The sequence below is a fragment of the Peromyscus californicus genome, unplaced genomic scaffold (assembly GCF_007827085.1).
Source record: "Peromyscus californicus insignis strain IS unplaced genomic scaffold, ASM782708v3 Scaffold_4__1_contigs__length_199733344, whole genome shotgun sequence".
Lineage (NCBI taxonomy): Eukaryota > Metazoa > Chordata > Mammalia > Rodentia > Cricetidae > Peromyscus > Peromyscus californicus.
The window spans coordinates 182,616,997-182,622,996 of NW_026294562.1; positions in this window are offsets into that span (position 1 = coordinate 182,616,997).

Here is a 6,000-nt window from a genome sequence, read left to right on the forward strand (position 1 = left end):
AGGAAGTGGAGTGGGGGGAGAGGAAGAGAAGAAACAGGGGACGGGAGGGGAGGGGAAAGGAGGGAAGAGAAAGAAGAAAAGAGGGGGAGAACAGAGGAGAGGAGGGGAGAGGAGGGGAGGGGAGGGGAGGGGAGGGGAGGGGAGGGGAGGGGAGGGGAGGGGAGGGGAGGGGAGGACGGGAGGGAAGAAGAGGAGGGGCAGAGCAGAGGAGAGAGGAGCAGAGGACAGGAGAGCAGAGGAGAGGACCTCTATTGCTGACTGAGGTGTCTCCTTGTCCTCACTTGTCTCCGACACCTTGACTGACAAGCTCTCCACCTCAGGTCACCTTTCCATCTCCAGGCTCCCTTTAAGCAGCGGTTCTCAACCTTCCTAACTAACGCCAGACCCTTGAATACAGTTAGTTCCTCATATTGTGGTGACCGCCCCCAACCATGAAATTATTTTCGTTGCGACTTCATAACTGTCATTTTTCTGCCGTGAATCATAATGTAAATATCGGATGTGTGACCGCCCTCCCCCCCAGGGGCCACGGCCCACGGGTTGAGAACCACTGCTTTAGGGGCTTTCCGCCGCAATCTTGGTTTTCTTTGTCGCCATCTGAGACTCCAACATAAACTCGTGCCTTCCATCTCTCCAGCGATGTCGGACTCTTCTCTACACCCACTGTAGAGATAGATGCCTTGCTGGGGCACCGGCATCACAGGACAACGGATGCATGCACAGTGTCCATTCAGAGTGACCCCCACTTCCTGGTTGTTTCTTACTAGGGCCAGGGAAACTTATATTCAGAGACGGGAGCACAGTAGCCTGATACACGCGTGTGGCATGAGGAACTCAGAGGCTGCTAGGCGCATTGTTTATTGGGGGGCGGGGTGGGGATGGGGTGTTTGTGCATAGGAAGTGCAAGTGAAGGAGCTGAGCTGTCACAAGGGGGCGTCTGTGTTTGCAATACAAACTAGTGTCCTAGGCTAAACTGTCTCCTATACTCCCTGCCTTAGGCAGAAGGGAGGGGGACAAATGAGAACCAAGTATAATGACACATATATGCGAAGAGGCCATGATAAAACGCATTACCCTGGCCACCCGGTGGTAGGACACACCTTTAATCCCAGCACTCGGGGAGGCAGAGGCAGGAGGATCTCTGTGAGTTCAAGGCCAGCCTGGTCTACAGAGCAAGATCCAGGACAGCCAGGGCTGTTACACAGAGAAACCCTGTCTTGAAAAAGCAAACAACAAACAAAAACACCTCATTACTCTGTCTGCTAGCCTACAAAATGAATTTCATATATATATATATATATATATATATATATATACACACATACATATAATGTTCATATCACGTGTGGGACATATGCACATTTGACAGCTCTTCACATCTGCATTCCACATCCTCTGATTCAGCCATCTTCAGATGGTTAAATACTTGAAGAAAAAAAAAATGCACCGAGGCTGGGAGGTGGCTCATTGGGCAAGAGCACATCCAAATGTGAGAACCTTAGTTCAAGTCTCCAGAGCCTTCCAAGGAAGCTGGACGTGGTCACGCCCACCCGGAACCCCCAACGTTGTCGGGGGTGCACAGAGAAAGAGCAGTGGCTGGAGCTTGCTGGCTGCCAGCTAGTACCATGTCCAAGGAGAGCTCCTGCCTCAAAAGAATAAGGTGAAGAGTGATGGAGCAGATCACCTGACACACACACACACACACAGAGTTACATCCGTATTGAACGTTGCAGACTTCTTGTCACATCACTTCTTCAACAATACAGTGTAATAGTTAGTTGCATAGAATTTCATTGCATCAGCTGTTATAAGTGATTTGAGGTTTTGGTTTTTCGAGACAAAGTTTCTCTGTGCAGCCCTAGCTGTCCTAGAACTCTCTATGTAGACCAGGCTTGCCTTGAACTCACAGAGATCCCCCTGCCTCTTCCCCCTCCCCCCAGTGCTGGGATTAAAGCGTGCACCACCGCTGCCTGGCTTTGAGGTGATTTAATATGAGATCATGCATAGATTACATGGAAATTGGGATGCAGCTTTTTAATAATGAATTTGAGCATCCATTGATTTTTGGCTTTTAGAAGCAGATATTGGACTACTCTCCCAAGAATCCTAAGGGACAGTTATTAGGTGTGTCCAAATTTTTTATGCACACAAATGTAGATATTTATGCATACACACAAAAATCTTTAAAAGCCACCATCAGTATTAAACTTGTCACTGGAGTCAGGAAGAGTGGAGCCTGTCTGTAAACCCAGCACTGGGAAGGTGGAGGGCGTAGAATCAGGAGTTCAAAGCCAGACTTGGTGACATGGCCAGTTAGAGGCCAACCTGAGCTACAGGAGACCTGGTTTAAAAACAAAACAAACCGCAGCACAACTGTAGGCCAGTGAGAGGGCTCATCAGGGAAAGGCATTTGCTGCCAAGACCCGCAACCGAAGCTCTAGTCTCTGAACCCACACGGTGAATAGAGAGAGCTGACTCCTGGAAAAATTGTCTTTTCTGACTTCACATGGACAGGGTGGCGAATGCAGACTCTTGTGCATGGTAAAAAAAAACAAAACAAAACTGTAAATAAAATGGTGGGATTGGGGACAATATAAACATTCTCCATTGTCCTTTCTCTGTGTTATCAAGTGTATTTGATGAACACATGTGTATTCTCTTTAGATCAGACACAGGCAAAAATCACTTTAAATTAATGAGCACTGAGTAAAGGCAGGCCACCCTCGGGGGCCAGCAATTGACAAATGATGTTTTCCGGGTTCTCCGAGTTAACTTTCTGGTGCTAATTTAAAACTGCAGCTGGCAGGAATTGAACTTCACTCTCCCGGGACTCATTAAAAGCGGTGTCAGGAGCTCCCACGGGGACTCTGAACAACTCTTATCACCATGGGATTTTCGTGGCCAATTTACTCCACCCATCCTGTGCTGGCACACAAAAAAACAAGCACCAAAGAGGAAAAAAATAGCCTTGAGTTTGGCAGAAGGATTTGGGAATAAAGCAATTTGAACCAATTCCAGAGTTAAACTCTGAAATGGCTAGTGAGTGTTGCCGCCTTGTGCTGGGGATTAATTAGTCAGCTGGCCCGCGTGCACCAAAGATGTTTTGGCATTGTGTCCTTTCTTCTGCTGTTGGCCTGATGACAGGAGCCACTGCTGAAGTTTCTTCATTCTCTGTGTCTACCTCTGCGGCGAAGGACAAGTCTGATCCCCACTCCCCTATGAGTGCTCTCTGCGGGCTCCTGAGCACACTTAGGCTCAGTAATTGGCATTCTTGGAGACACCATTTTACATGTTGGTTGTGTGATTGCTGTTTTTGTTTTCCTGCTCACTAAATATTCCTCAAGAAACTTTGTAATTAAAATGCAAGCAGTGGTTCTGCCAGATGGCTCGGTGGGTAGATGAGGCACTTGGTGCCAAGCGTGATGAAACCTGAGTTCCATCCCCAGGACCCAAAGGATGGTAAGAGAGCCAATGCCAGTGGGTGTCCACTGCCCTCCATGTGGGTGTATGTGCACAAGGCACAGACACGTACAAATAAACGGATATACAAAACTTCTGGTACAAATAGTTTTCCTGTTTCCAGTGACGGAAACTAAGACAGATGAGAAAGCACAGATCTCCCTGTAGATTGCTCTGTATGACTTTCTCTTGTCTGGACATTGTGTGCTGTAGAAATTTCTGGGTGTACCATACATCTGGTTAGCTAGCTAGCTTTTGAAAAAAAAATTCAGTTATCAATATGTTACAAAGAGATTCCTTAGATTAGTAAATGAAGCTCTTATTCTTTAGTGGGCACTAAGTCATGGTTGGATGGGGAATGAGGCTCTGATGTTGCTGCTCTCCCACAGCAGGAGAAAAGGCTTTGAAAGTCTCCACTGGAAATGGCAGATGTTGGAGGAGAACACTTTTAACACAGGGCAACGTATCCATGCATTGAAGTAGAATACGGTACCCAACAAAGAGAGTTGACGTGTATTTGTTAAAAATGAGGGCTGGAGGGAGGGCTCAGGTGGTCAAGATCACTGACCCTCCTTACAGAGGACCTGGGTTCAATTCTCTGCACCCACCTGACAGCTCCCAACTGGCTGTAACTCCAGTTGCAGGGCATCCAACGCCCTCTTCTGGCCTTCCAAGGGCACTACGGGTAAAACCCCCATAACCATAAATAAAAATTAAAGAAAAAATGAGGGCTGGAGAGATGACTCAGTATTTAAGAGCATATACTCCACTTGCAGAATACCTGAACTGGATTCCCCCATCACCCACAATGGTGGCTTGCAATTCCAGCTCCAGGAGATCCAACATCCTTTTCTGGCCTCTCTGGGACACTATACTCTCATACACACATCCCACTGTCCCCCCAACCCCCAACCACAACACACATATACACATATTTAAAATAAATAATTTTTTAAATGCATAAGCCAGGCATGGTAGTACTTGGGAGGAAAGGGCAGAATGGTTAGGAGTTCAAATCAATCCTCAGCTATGACGGAGAATTTCATGCCAGCCTGGGCTCCATGAGAACATGTCTCAAAAAAATGTAATAATTAAAAACAAGCTATGCCTGATGTCACAGGTCTGTAATCCTAGCTACTAAGGAGACTGAGGCATGAAGATCACAAGTTCAAGACCAGCCTGGACTGGACCTGGCCCCAAAATTTAAAAAAATAAAAGTGACTCAGCCAGGAGTATGCTTGTCCAGAATCCAATAAGGGGCTGGAGGAGTGACTCAATGGCAGAGCACTTGCCTAAGGGGCTGGAGGCCCCAGGATTGATCTTCAGTACTGACAATAAATTAAAAAAATTAAAATAAAAAATAAATAAAAATCCTGGCATAACAAAAACAAGTTACCATCCAAGCAAGAGGTCCTTGCCTACTACTAACAACCTCATCTATTTCATTGTTGTGATAACAAAATAACTCAGGATGAGATTTACAAAACATGGCAAATCTGAGACAGGCAGACCATTCAGAAGGCGAAGGCACCACCAAGCCCAGGGACCGGAGTTCTATCCCAGGCGGTCCCAGGGTGGAAAGAGAACTGACCTCCACAACTTGTCCTCTGACCATCACATGGGCATCAGGACACATGTTCATCAACCTCCAGACATGAAAGAAATAAATGTAGTTAAAACGTGGGGACCAAGAGATGTGGTTTGGGGTATAGTGATCTTGCAGAAAACCTGAGTTCGGCTCCCGGCACCCACACTGGGCAGCTCACAACCTCCTCTTACTCCAGTTTCAGGCAACGGGTTTTTATCCTCTTCTGGCCTATACACACATATTTAATTTAAAATAAATCTTTATTTTTCCCAAAACAGGGTTTCTCTGTGTCACCCTGGCTATCCTGGAACTCACTCTATAGACCAGGTTGGCCTTGAACTCAGAGATTCACCTGCCTCTGCCTACAAGAGCCAGGACTAAGGTGTGCACAGCCATTGCTCCTGCAACATTAGTTTGTTGTTGTTGTTTAAATAAATCTTTAAAAAACAAATTTGGGGAGATGGGAATGGTAGGTAAGTTTAGCTTCACACTGCATGCACAAAACTCTACATGACTTCAAACAGATGTCGCTTTTATTGTTTTATCAGCTAGAATGCATTCCCAAGGGCTGGAGAGTGGGCTCAGCAGTTAAGAGCACTCGAAGCTCTTTCAGAGGATCAAGGTTTCATTCCCAGCACCCACATGATGGCTCACAACTACCTATGACAGTAGCTGCAGGAGATCAGATGCCTTATTCTGACTACCACAGGCACACGCACAGTCACAAGGCACATAAAACAAGAAATAAATCTAAAAACATTAAGAAAAAAAGCATTCCTTTGTTTGAATCATTGAATGGTTGTAGCATTATCTAGTCAAAGCTGAACTAGCCTGCCCCACATGTCAGAAAAGGGCCTTTGCTTCCACCTGCTGGACATTTTCCATAACAATGACACATGATCACTATAAAACATAAAAAGACAAAACTTTAAATTTATGCTGGATGTACTGGC